At 37.1% G+C, this 13,318-nt stretch overlaps 2 non-coding genes and 1 pseudogene across 2 annotated transcripts; 1 reads left to right on the top strand and 2 right to left on the bottom strand.

Moving 5' to 3' along the window:
- Window positions 1–487: 487 nt before the first annotated feature.
- LOC111469957 lies at window positions 488–625 on the bottom strand. Its single transcript, XR_002714961.1, has one exon. It is a non-coding gene; the product is annotated as a small nucleolar RNA Z247 (small nucleolar RNA).
- Window positions 626–4,220: 3,595 nt separating this feature from the next.
- LOC111469949 overlaps window positions 4,221–13,318 on the bottom strand; it is a 42,383-nt pseudogene continuing 33,285 nt past the window's right edge.
- TRNAP-AGG lies at window positions 12,757–12,828 on the top strand. The gene has a single exon. It is a non-coding gene; the product is annotated as a tRNA-Pro (tRNA).

Raw genomic sequence — 13,318 nt, 5'->3', positions numbered from 1 at the left:
TGAAAAACACGCAAACCTGCTCCATTGCCGACTTTAACTTGTTCACCTCCATGATAGCATTCACGCACAGCGAGATGATCCAGGTTACTGGTGATATGATCCGTAGTGCCTGTGTTGTTGTACCAATTTGTGTCAATCTTGTAAGAGGAAGTAGCCGCCAGTGCCGTAGGAGGAGTAGAAGAAGGTTCATGTTGATAGGACTCATCCATCCTATGCTAGCAGCGGATAGCAGTATGCCCCACTTTGCCACAGATCTAGCAGGAAGGACGAGCAGAAGGGCCACGACGATCACCAGCAGAACGAAAGGGTGCATAACCTTGAGAACGACCACGACCACGATCCCTATGCCCACGATTCTTCTGCTGACCTCCACGACCAACATAATTGGCAGAAGATCCAAGATTTAACTAAAGTTCAGCACGACAAGTATAAGTGGAAGAAGATCCTGGATTTAACTGAAGTTCAGTCTGGTATTATAGTTGGCGAGCTTCAAATGTCATTAGATGTGCAAAACATCATCAAGCGTGAGGGCTTCACTCTTGGTAGTCATTGAGGTGACGAAGGGATCATAGTCAGGGCCAAGACAAGCGAGAAGATACGCGATCACATCATCATCCTGCAAGGCAGAGCCAACGGCAGCCAGCTCGGTGGTCAGCCCTTTTATCTTGCAAAAGTAATTTGCAGCAGATTGATCTCGTTTCTTGGACGTGGCGAGCTCAACATGAATATAAGCAGTGCGAGCACGAGTTGACGACAAAAACATCCGCTGCAGGGTATCCCACGCCTCATTGGATGTAGTAGCGGCAACTACATCGTTGATCCTGATCATACCACTGATATAGGCCGGATTAGAGACCAGCTCAGCACCAGCAGCAGTTGAGGAAAGGACCAGCTTGGCAGGTGCGACATTGGTGCCATCGAGGTAGCCCATAAGCTTCGTACTCCGTAGGTAGGGGAGGAGCTGGGCATGCCATATGATGAAGTTGTTTTTGGTTAGACGAATTGTGACAGCATGGTGTAGAGGGATTGGGCCAAAGGTCGCCATGGTAGTTGAGACGGCATTGAAGATGGTAGATGGGGAGGAGGAAGAAGATATGGTAGACATTTAAAAAATAAACGTTTGTTCTGATACCATGTTAAGTTGAATGGCACAATGACCTCACCTAGGGTCACGACCTCATGTATTTATAGATGTGTATAATGAAGATTACATTCTAAATCATAGATTTGGTAACAAACCAGTAAAACATAGACTTGGTAACAAACTAGTAAACCACTAGATTATCTTACTATATACAGATATTGTTGTGCGCCGAAAGCGGAACAAATGTACTCACTACACCAAATTTACTCAAGGCATACAATATTGCACACAAAGCTTGATGATTTCAACAGCAGAAAGAATGGCATTATATAGCCTTCTGCTAAACCTAAATATAAACTAACAGGCCTAAAAAATATTAGCAAGACCTTGAGAATAGGTCTTGGTCCTAGAGAATAGGGCTTATGACAGTGCTTAACAATCTCCACCTTGTCATAAGATTTCCAAGTTGATAGCGAATTTGGTTGCTACCACATCAACACACTACTCCTTCCTTCCGACGTTGATGAGATCCAAACAATGGCAGAACTTTTCACGAGCGATCACCTTTGTCAACATATCAGCAGGGTTATCAGCAGTTTCAATTTTTAGTAAACGAATATCCCCTTTGCTAATGATTTCTCGAATAAAGTGAAAACGGACATCAATGTGTTTTGTACGAGCATGATGGACTTGATTTTTTGACAAGCAAATAGCGCTCTGGCTATCACAAAATACATCTATATGTCCCTGCAAAATACCCAAGTCATTGATCAAACCATGCATCCAAATAGCTTCTTTAAAAGCTTCCGTTACCGCCATATACTCTGCTTCAGTGGTAGACAATGCAACAGTAGACTACAATGTTGAGCGCCAACACACAGGTCCACCAGCCATAGTAAATAAATAACCCGTGGTAGATCGTCGCTTATCCAAGTCACCAGCATAATCAGAATCCACAAAACCAGCTACACGATTGTCAAGATTAAACATTTCTTGTTTTTGAAACTTAATACCAACATCAATAGTGCCAAGAATGTACCTAAGAATCCATTTTACAGCCTGCCAATGCTCTTTACCAGGATTATGCATATAACGACTCACCATGCTTACTGCGTGTGAAAGATCAGGTCGAGTACACACCATAGCATACATCAACGCACCAACAGCATTTGTATAAGGAATGTTCTCCATATATCTTTTGTCATTGTCAGAACTTGGACACATGGAAGCACTAAGCTTGAAATGAGGAGCAAGTGGAGTACTAACCGGTTTGGTTGAATTATTCAAACTAAATCTTGACAATACCTTGCGTAGATATTGAGACTGAGTCAACCAGACTGTACCTTTTTTTCGATCTCGCTCTATCTCCATTCCAAGTATTTTCTTTGCATTGCCTAAGTCTTTCATTTCAAATGTTTTAGAAAGCTCATCTTTGAGTTTATCAATCTCCACCTGTCTCTTTGAAGCAATTAACATATCATCAACATATTAGAGCAAGTAGATAAACGATCCATCATCGAGACGTCGATAATACACACAATGGTCAAATTGACTATGAGTATACATATGCTCTACCATGAAATGATCAAACCTTTTATATCATTGGCGAGGGGATTGCTTCAGCCCATACAAAGATTTCTTCAATCTGCATACTAAATGTTGCTGTCCAACTACTCGGAAACCAACTGGTTGCGTCATATATATTTCTTCTTCCAAATCTCCATGCAAAAAAGCAGTTTTTACATCGAGTTGTGCAAGTTCAAGATTAAATTGAGCAACCAAAGCCAACAAAATTCGAATCGAAGAATGTTTTACCACAGGTGAGAAAATTTCATTGTAATCAATACCTTCCTTTTGTGCGTAGCCTTTAGCCACAAGTAGAGCCTTATAACGTATACCAAAAGGGTCTTCCTTTTTTGCAAAAACCCATTTACAACCAATTTCCTTCTTACCTTTTGGAAGTTGTACCAAATCCCAAGTTTGATTTATCTCCAATTATGCGATCTCCTGATTCACAGCCTCTTGCCAGTGTAAACTATCCGGGCTCTGAATAGCATCTTTGTAACGGTTAGGAACTCCATCAATCAAAGAGAAAGCATATGCTATCGTATCATCAAACCTTGCAGGTTTTCGAATTACCCTTCGTGGTCTATTCTTGGCGATTGACTCAGGTTCCTCCACTCTTTCATTTACAAGGCTTTACTCCTCAAGACTTTGCTCTTTCTGTTCTAAGACATCAAAGTTATTATTTACCTGGTCAATAGGTTCTTCAGTAGGAGCAACCACATCAGGAGAGAACACCACCTTCTCCACCTGCTTCAATGCCTCGTCATTATTTTCAATTTTCTGCAAAAACATTCCAGACTCATCGAATGTCACATCTCGACTATTAACAATCTTACTTGTTTCTGGACACCATAACCTATAGCCCTTCACACCTTTGCTAAAGCCCATAAACTTGGCTTTTTTTGCTCTAGGATCCAGCTTTGAGTCTGTCACATGATAATAAGCAGGACACCCAAACACATGCAATTTATCATAATCACTAACAGGACTACCTGACCATACCTCAAGCGGAGTTCTCCCACCGTTTCCAGAAATAGGTAAACGATTCACCAAGTGAACTGCATAACTGAGAGCCTCAGCCCAAAATGCCTTACTCAATCCTGCTTGAGACAATATGCATCGAACCTTCTCTATTAATTTCTGGTTCATTCTCTCAGCAACTCCATTTTGTTGTGGCTTACCAGGAACAGTGAAGTGTCGAACGATCCCTTCATCTCGGCATACTTTAAGGAATGGATCATAAGTATATTCTCCCTCGTTGTCTGATCTCAGCCTTTTGATTTTCCTGTCCGTCTGATTCTCTACCATTTTCTTCCACTCTAGGAAGATTTGGAGAACCTCGTTTTTGTGCCTCATGGGATACATCCAAACTCTCTTCGAGTAGTCATCAATAAAGGTGACGAACCACCTCTTTCCTCCCAATGAGACATTCTTTGTGGGACCCCATACATCAGTGTGAACATAATCCAAAATGCCCTTTGTTTGGTGTATAGCTGTACCAAACTTCACATTTTTTTGTTTGCCAAATATACAATGTTCACAGAAATCAATTCTTTCAGTTGTGGCACCCTTAAGGACTCCTTGGTTCACTAGTGTCTGAAGCGCCTTTTCACCAGCATGCCCGAGTCGCATGTGCCATAATTTCGATATGTCTTGTTCTTTCGAACTTGCCACAACAGCATGCCCAATTATTATGGTTCCGTTGAGGTAGTATATGCTACCTCTTCTAGTTCCTATAATAGCCACCAAAGCTCCACGAGCTACTTTCAAATTCCCTCCTTCCAAAATGATGCGATAACCACTCGCATCGAAAACGCGAAGTGAAATCAAATGTTTCTTCAAGTCAGGGACATACCTCACATCTTTGAGTTTTCGTATAACCCCATCAAACATCTTGATTTGTACTGAGCCGATTCCCATTATCTTACAAGTACTATCATTTCCCATATAGACAACTCCACCATTGAACTCTTTGAAGTCCAAAAACATCTCTTTGTTGGGACACATATGATAGGAGCACCCAGAATCAAGAATCCATTCACTGATTTGGCTGACTGATAGGGAGATTGTCAAGGCATCATCTGTATCAGTGTCGTCATCTCTAACCACATTGGACTTCGACCCCTTCTCTTTTAAGATCGAACAATCTTTTTTCCAATGGCCTTTCTGTCGACAATATGCACACTCATTTTTATCAAGTTTTCTCCAATTATCTGATCTACCTCTCGACTTTAATCGAGACTCTCCACATTCGTTCTTTTTCCAATTGGAAGTCCTTCCAGGAGCAGTGAGAACATTTGAGCTAGAGCTTTGATACGTCTCCTTTTCCTTCTTTCGCATCTCATTGTTTATTAAGGCATTTGAAACATCTTCAAAATCAATATTAGTGATTCCATGTAGTAGGGTCGTTACTAAAAACTCGTAGGATTCCGGCAAAGAGTTTAATAACAACAACGCCTTGTCCTCGTCATCAATCTTAACATCAAGATTGAGCAAATCAGTGATGATTTTGTTAAAATCATCCAAATGCTCAGCCATTGAGATGCCTTCCTTGTAATCAAAACGGAAGAGTTTCTTCTTCAAATAGAGTTTATTTTCCACACTCTTCTTCATATATTTCGCTTCAAGCTTGTCCCATAATTCTTTCGCCATGGTAACCTTCATAAATGGATATTTCTGATCCTTGCCAAGACAGGATCGAATAATTCCACAGGCTTGCCGATTTAATTTCGTCCATTCTGCTTCTGTCATGTCTTCAGGCATTTCCTTTTGGAGAGAGACATCAAGGTCTTGCATGACCAACAAATCGCTAACTTCGCCTCGCCAAACACCAAAATTATTGGTTCCATCAAATTTCTCTACTTCGAGATTGGTACTCCACACTCTCGATCCACGTCGTGATGGTTCTGCCATTTACAATAATTAATCTGGATGAAACTCAAAACCACAATTCTTGAAAATTGATTTTCAAGAGAATAAACACGATTGTGAGCACGTCTAATGGTCGATGAGGCCCAAGCTTTCACAATACCCCAAAATACCACAACTTGGCTCTGATACCACTTGTTGTGCGCCGAAAGTGGAACAAATGTACTCACAACACCAAATTTACTCAAGGCATACAATATTGCACACAAAGCTTGATGATTTCAACCGCAGAAAGAATGGCATTATATAGCCTTCTGCTAAACCTAAATATAAACTAACAGGCCTAAAAAATATTAGCAAGACCTTGAGAATAGGTCTTGGTCCTAGAGAATAGGGCTTATGACAGTGCTTAACAGATATGATCTATACTACGTTTAACAAGGTTGAGGTGATTCAAATGGTTGATGTGATAATCCAGTCATTTTTAAGGTCTCTTTTGTTGAACGCCATCATGGTTGAGATGACTGAGATGAGCACCCTAGTGAGTTTGACCAGAAGGGTCGTAGAGAACCACACCCCAAGCCAAGCTCATGTTAAGCAACAAACTCAAAATTCAAAAACACAAACCCTTCCGGGATGCTAAGGAATTAAAAAACTTTATTTTTGACATAGAACAATATTCGAAGGTTACAGGAACTTGCTCATAGGACCTAAGAGTTACGTTGGTCACAATGCATCTCATGGACGATGGCGTTCGAAGGTGGATGATATAAAAATGGGTCATGCATCATAAACTCATGGGAAGACCGTTGATTGAATCGATGCATTCGAAGCTCCCCTAGATGGGTTGCCAATTAAAGACCTTACGTTTGATGTTGACTCTTTTGAAGAAAAAACCACACGATCGAACACTTTGAAATGTCGTGGTAGCTCTAAGAACTCTATCATATGACCTGAGAGTTGAGGGCTACAGGAACTTTCTCATATGACCTGAGAGTTACGTTAGCCGCAATGCATCTCATGGACGATGTAAAACTATGGTAGTGCTCGAAGGTGAATAGTATAAAAAATGGGTCATGCACTATAAACTCATGGGAAGATCGTTGATGGAATCGTTGCAATCGACACTCCCCTGGATGGGTTGCCAATCAAAGACCTAGCATTTGATGTTGACTCTTTTGAAGAAAGAGCCACACAATCGAACAGCTCAAACGTCACGGTAACTCTGAGAACTTTAACACACACAGGGAAGGACGTGTCGAAGAGTTAGACATTAAGCAAAAGATCATGCTAAAACTCTACAGCGATCTGACAAAAGACTTCAGGACATCTTCACCAAAAATCCATTGTTGTCCAGCGGTCAGGATATTTAGCTTTCACCCAGTAGGCCTGGGTTTGGTTCTCGGCAATGGAATATTATTTTCTTATTTCATTTTATTTTACAATTTCTATCTTAGATTAAAAGGACTTTTATGAACTTCGTACCTTTGTTAGAGTTATATTATAGATATTTGGTTCAATTTCAACTACTGGGTTGAGGTGATTCAAATGGTTAATGCGATAATCCGACTATTTTCGAGGTCTCGCTTGTTGAATGCCATCATGGTTGAGATTGGCACTCAAGTGAGTTTGACAAGGAGACCCGAATTTGAACTTTACCTACGTTTGAAAGGCACTATAATGGTCAAGTTCAATGGTATTTTAGATTAAAAAGACTTTTATGAACTTTGTACCTTTGTTAATGTTACTTTGTCCATTTATTTGTGCACTTTGTACGTTTATTTGTGTTACTTTGTACCTTTGTTTGTGTTATGTTATAGACATTTGGTCAAGTTCAACAAGTGGGGTTGAGGTAATTCAAATGGTTAATGTCACTTTATTTGATTCAAATTGTTAATGTGATAATCCAGTTGAACAGTTATCGGTTATTTCCAAGGACTCTCTTATTGAATGCCAACAAGGCTGAAATGATTGAGATGAGCACCCGAGTGAGTTTGACAAAATTGAAATAAAATCAATAAAATTGAAAAAAATTGGAAAAAAAAGAGCCTTATGACACTTCCTTCAACTCGAAAGGCGGTAAACCAAGGATTCCTTCGCCCAAGACCCACGATCCAACTCCCAACATGGAAATGATAAGCTATAGAATCGTTCCAAGAACCTCAATGGATGGGTTACAAACTCACATTACCAATCTCGACAACTGGACATGTCATCGGCGTTAGAAGAACGACCGCATCAGAGCAAGTCATGGGGATAGAAGATCCCGTTGAAGGATGATAGACCAACCATAATCTTCAGCCCAACCAGCCAAGCTTTTGTAGAAGCAAGAACCCTTGTATTAAAGAAATTACCACCTTCTTATATAAAATTTGGATCAACCAAGAGATAAAAGCTAGAATTAGATTATGAGATCCAAGAATGAGAAGCAAGATTTTGAACCTTTTTCTAAATTGAGTCACTCCAAATGAAACTTGATCAAGGCTTGATTAAATGACTCAGATGCAATCTACCACAAGAATTGCATGAAACTTAGAAACCACAAATATATGCTCACATTTCTATAAGGGGGAATGTCTAAACTTGAGAGATCAATTTCATTGATCACAAATATGCTTTTACATAATAATTTGTGGGTATTTATAGTCTCCCCACCAAAGAACCTAGTGACCGTGATTTAATCTCGATCCTTTTAAATCTCCACATAAGACGAGGTCAATTTGAGCATTACAAACTTTATGAAATTAAAATAATAAATAAAGTTTTCTAACCACTCATGAAATGATACTTGCAACTTCATCTGCTACTTCAACCGTTCAAATATTTACTTTTGAATCTCCAAATGGTCTTGACTCAAACGAATCAGATTGTAACACATGAAATGATGGTTGAACCTAGCGTATCCAATTTTGTAGATGAAGTATGAATGCTTGTTGAATCTTCTTGGCCTTGGGTTGTGTAATAGGTCGAGTTGGAACATAGTGATTCTTATCATCATCCACCTCTTCAAAAGGATTCGTCCTCGAATCAGAAAAATCATCACCTACATCAAAAGGACTCAACTCAGCAACATTGAAAGTAGAATGTACACAGTGATTCTTATCATCATCCCCCTCTTCAGGATTCGTCCTCGAATCAGAAAAATCATCACCTACATCAAAAGGACTCAACTTACAACATTAAAAGTAGAATATATTGACAATTCTACGGGAAGATCAATTTTATTATTCCATGCAATAAAATGAGTCATTTTACTAAATGTCTTATAGTGCATTTATAGTCAAATAAAGAATTAGGAATCCACATTTTACTAAATGTTTTACTACATGTCTTACTAAATGTCTTATAGTGCATTTATGGTCAAATAATGAATTATCTTTAGTCAAATAAATAATTCATCAGTAAAATTATTAACGCTAATTCATTGAAATTTTAAAAAGAAATCATCTCTAAATTTAGATAAGATAGTAAGTTATACTACTTGAATCAGGTGTCGTGAAGATCGAACGAACACATGACCTTCAAATCTTCAATAGTACGCTCTCCCAACTAAGCTATCCCTTGTAACATTGAAAATGAAAATTCTATATTTTAAAAAGAAATAATCACTAAATTTAGATTAAATAGTCAAGTAATTTTAAAAAGAAATAATCACTAATTTTAAATTGAATATTCAGGTAAGTTAGTGAACTTGAATTAGGTGTAGTGAAAGTGAATCAAACACATGATTTTCAGATCTTCACTGACGCTCTCCAAACAGAGCTATCCCCGCTAACATTAAAAATAAAAATTCATCGGTAAAGATATTTTCACTACTTCATTGAGATTTTAAAAAGAAATAATCACTAATTTTAGATTGAATAGTTAGGTTATGCAACTTAGTCAACTTGAATAAGGTGCGGTGAATGTGGATCAAACACGTGTCCTTGAATGAAAACTCATTAGCAAAGGTATTTAGCTAATTCATTGATATTTTAAAAAGAAATAATCACTAATTTTAAATTGAATAGTCAGGAGTCACCTTTAGATTTTCAGTCTGACGCTCTCAAACTGAGTTATCCTCGCTAATATTTGAAAAAAAAATCATAAGTAAAGGTATTTCCGCTAATTCATTATATTTTAAAAAGAAATAATCACTAATTTTAGATTGAATAAAGTTATGCAACTTAATGGACTTATGCAACGTAAACCAAGTGTGGTGAACGTGGATTAAACATGTAACCTTCAGATATTCAGTCCCAACTGAGCTATCCCCGCTAAAATTAAAAATCAAAATTCATGTGTAAAGGTATTTTCTCTAATTCATTATTCATTGAAATTTTAAAAATAAATAATAACTAATTTTTTATTTAATAGTTAGCTTATGCAAATGGAAACAGGTGCGGTAAATGTGGAGATTAAACACGTGACATTCAAATCTTTAGTTTGACACTCTCCTAGCTTAAGGTTGCGATTGAACGTACTAGTAGGCTACTTACTAAGTTTTACTCACTCCATGTTTATCATTTTCTTTCAAGTAACTAAGATTTGGTCGTGGATGAGAGCAGACTTTGGAGTGTGGGCCATGGGCTAACCTCTGTTTTTAATCTAGTATTTTTTGTTCTTCTTTTGAGTCTGCTTCTTATTTTGTGTTTGTCATGAGTATGTATATGTAACACCCAAAAATGTAGAAAATTAACTCCCATAAGAATAAGCCACTCATGAAAGACCCAAAGGATAGAAAGGAAAAAAATTAAAGGATTGAGCAAGAACAAGGGACTTAGTCAAGTGAGTACCCTAACAAGTGATTTCAAGGAGTTGAAAGGCCTTTTGAAAAGAATTGGAAAGGAAAAAATAAAAGAAAAGGGCAAAAAAGTCATTTTATCAATTATATAAAATCTTACCCGATTTGTAATTCCTTATCTTGAAGGAATCTCAAGATTCAAAATAAGGGGAAAATGATCAAAAAGCAATGAGGAATTTGTAGAAAAATTATGGATTTTTCGAGAAAAATAATAATAAAATCTGAAGTATGAGCAACAATACGGAATAAGAATCGAGAAAGGTCAATCCCCCAATCGAAGGCAATAAGCGTTTAGATTATGGGTCTCCTACTCTCAGATTTCTTCCAAATTCGAGATCAATCCTCCACCATTTCTCTTCAAACTTATTCCTACCGTTTCTCAACAAGATTACCCACAACTTCTATGTAGGAATAGAGTGCTGAAAGTGCCCCGAAACCATTCCCTCCCAATTCAATCCGCCATTGAAGAACTTCAAGAAAAACTTGAAAATCCAATCTAAGGATACATGATGATTCGTTGAGCAAGAATGATTCTAATCAATTTCTGCACCTCCAAGAAATGCTTTCATAGAAGACCACAAAGAAAAATAGCCTCGAGAGCTTGCCGAATTGAAGGAAATAGGTTTCGAAATTAAATTTGGGATAAGAGTCAAATTCCTATCTACTATCTCTTTTCCTTCAAATTAAGGATTCCTCTAGCTTCAGAGGAAGAAGTTGAGTAAACTTGATGAAGGAATCGAGAGCTGAAACATCGTAGAATAAGCTACCCAAGAGATCAAAAATCTGGCGTTTCGAGTGAGTTGCATACCGAGAACGATTTCAGAAAATTAAGGTTCTACACACAAAGACGTTCCTCCAAACCAATTCCTTTAGCCTTAAGAAAGGATATGGAAGTGGTTCAATGAAGAAATAGGGCCTTGAAACCTCTAAAATCGGCTACCCAATAAGAAATCCTTTGTTTTATCTCAAGCGATAAATCAGATTTTGGATGAACTTTTGAAGCGAATATCTTAGGCTACGATCCACGAGAAGGTATCAAATCAATCCCTAGCCCTTCCTTGTAACACCCATCTTTAAGTTTCACGAAGAAATCGAGGAGAGAAACTCTGTAAATGTGGATGTTAAAATATTTTTCATCGGTCTACATCATTAGTTGTGATTGGCTCTAGAGTTGACAATGGTTTTCCTTGCTATTTTGTGGTTTATCCAGACCTCGACATACATAATATATATATATTCATTTAACTATAACACATATGGTCCATGGAAGAATTGGAACTCTTATGCTCATTAATATTATAATGGCTACTACCTAAATTATAACCTGAAGTTGATAATTGATGTCCAATTAGCCAACCCTAAATTTGTAATCATTGTGGATTGATTGAAATTACAATGGAAGTAGTTTAAACTCCTAGTACCTTAAATGAAGTTGGTCTCTTCTAATAAAACACGAATTTCTCTTTAATATCATTGATACAATTATGCTTCATATTGAACCTACCAAACATGAAACTAAAAATACGTTCAATTTAACTCCATTTTATTGTCATCTTGAATGACGTGTAGGATATATTCTTGATTTACCTTGATATTTCATATTAGTTAAGCTTTTTGCAAAATTACAATTAGACAACAACAAAGATGAACTTGGTCGGTTTATTATTTTAAATAAAATTTCTTTCTCCAATCTTATCCCTAATAACTCTTCAACTAAATTCATATTATGCTAAGAAACAAATTTTTTTACTGGCAAGAAGTAAAATTTGCAACTTTAACTAAAATTTCATCCAAACAAATTTTATGGTTAGAAATTCTAGTGTTCATCCATAATATATACAACCACTACCTAAATTATGACCAAAAAAATTTGAAAACATAAGTTGTAGTTGAAAATTACATAAAACAATCCCCTAAATCCAAGAACTCTGTCCAATTAGTCAATCCTAAAGATAGTAACTAACATAGAGTAATTGAAGCTCCACATGAAGTAATTTAAAGTTCTAGTTACTTAACTAAAGTTTATCTCGTCTTTAATGAAACATGAGTTGCACTTAAGTTCATGAAATGTTTATAGACTCCAACTCTTAGTACTATTAATGCAATTAAATTTCATATGAGTTTATCATAAATCAAACTATGATACATTCAATACAACTTCATTTTCTTGTCATACGAAGCAAAATAGAAGAATTAAATTAAACAAACTGATGAACTGAGACGAATAAATCCAACCCAACCCAAACTGATTAGTTTGATTCATTTGTTGGGTTGCAATTTATTTGATAACACTTGCATATTAGAACAATTCAATATTACATACCTTACTTACAAGTAAAATACTAGAATCAACTTTTTGTTTTATAGTTCAACAACCGCTCAAGAAAATAGATTTTAAACTTGAGAGAAAAAAAATATATTGAGTAGGTAATAAAAATGTTGTATTTTTTTGAAAGGGCATTTGGTCTAGTGGTATGATTCTCGCTTAGGGTGCGAGAGGCCCCGAGTTCAATTCTCGGAATGCCCCTATGTTCAATTCATCAAAAGAGCAGCTACCTTATGTTATATGGAATATAGTCCAAATGAATAAGGGGGCATTTAGTCTAGTATGATTCTTTCCACGAAAAATATATAGACTAGCAACTAAGAACTTTAGATCTACTATAAACGCATTTGGTCTAGTGGTATGATTATTGTTTTGGGTGTGGTTTTTAAACATTGAACCAAGAAGATGAGAATAGAGAATGAAACATAATCTTGGAAGAATAAAGATCGTTTCGAGCCCGACTTCAAAAAGAGCATTACACAAATTGTTCTATTGTATTCTTTCTAGAAACTTTTCATTATGTTGTCCACTGTCGTCACAATCCTTTTAAGGAAGATGCGCCCAAATAACCGATGAAGAAGGAATCCTGTCACCTTGATGTGGTATTCTCAAGGGCCGAAGTGCAAAGCCCTATAGCCTATCTGTGGTCAAGAAGGCAGGCGAACCGTGCACACTGAAAAAAAAATGAAGA

This window comes from Cucurbita maxima, unplaced genomic scaffold, assembly GCF_002738345.1.
Source record: "Cucurbita maxima cultivar Rimu unplaced genomic scaffold, Cmax_1.0 Cma_Scf00042, whole genome shotgun sequence".
NCBI classification, from domain to species: domain Eukaryota; kingdom Viridiplantae; phylum Streptophyta; class Magnoliopsida; order Cucurbitales; family Cucurbitaceae; genus Cucurbita; species Cucurbita maxima.
This window is presented reverse-complemented; position numbering and strand designations above follow the sequence as displayed.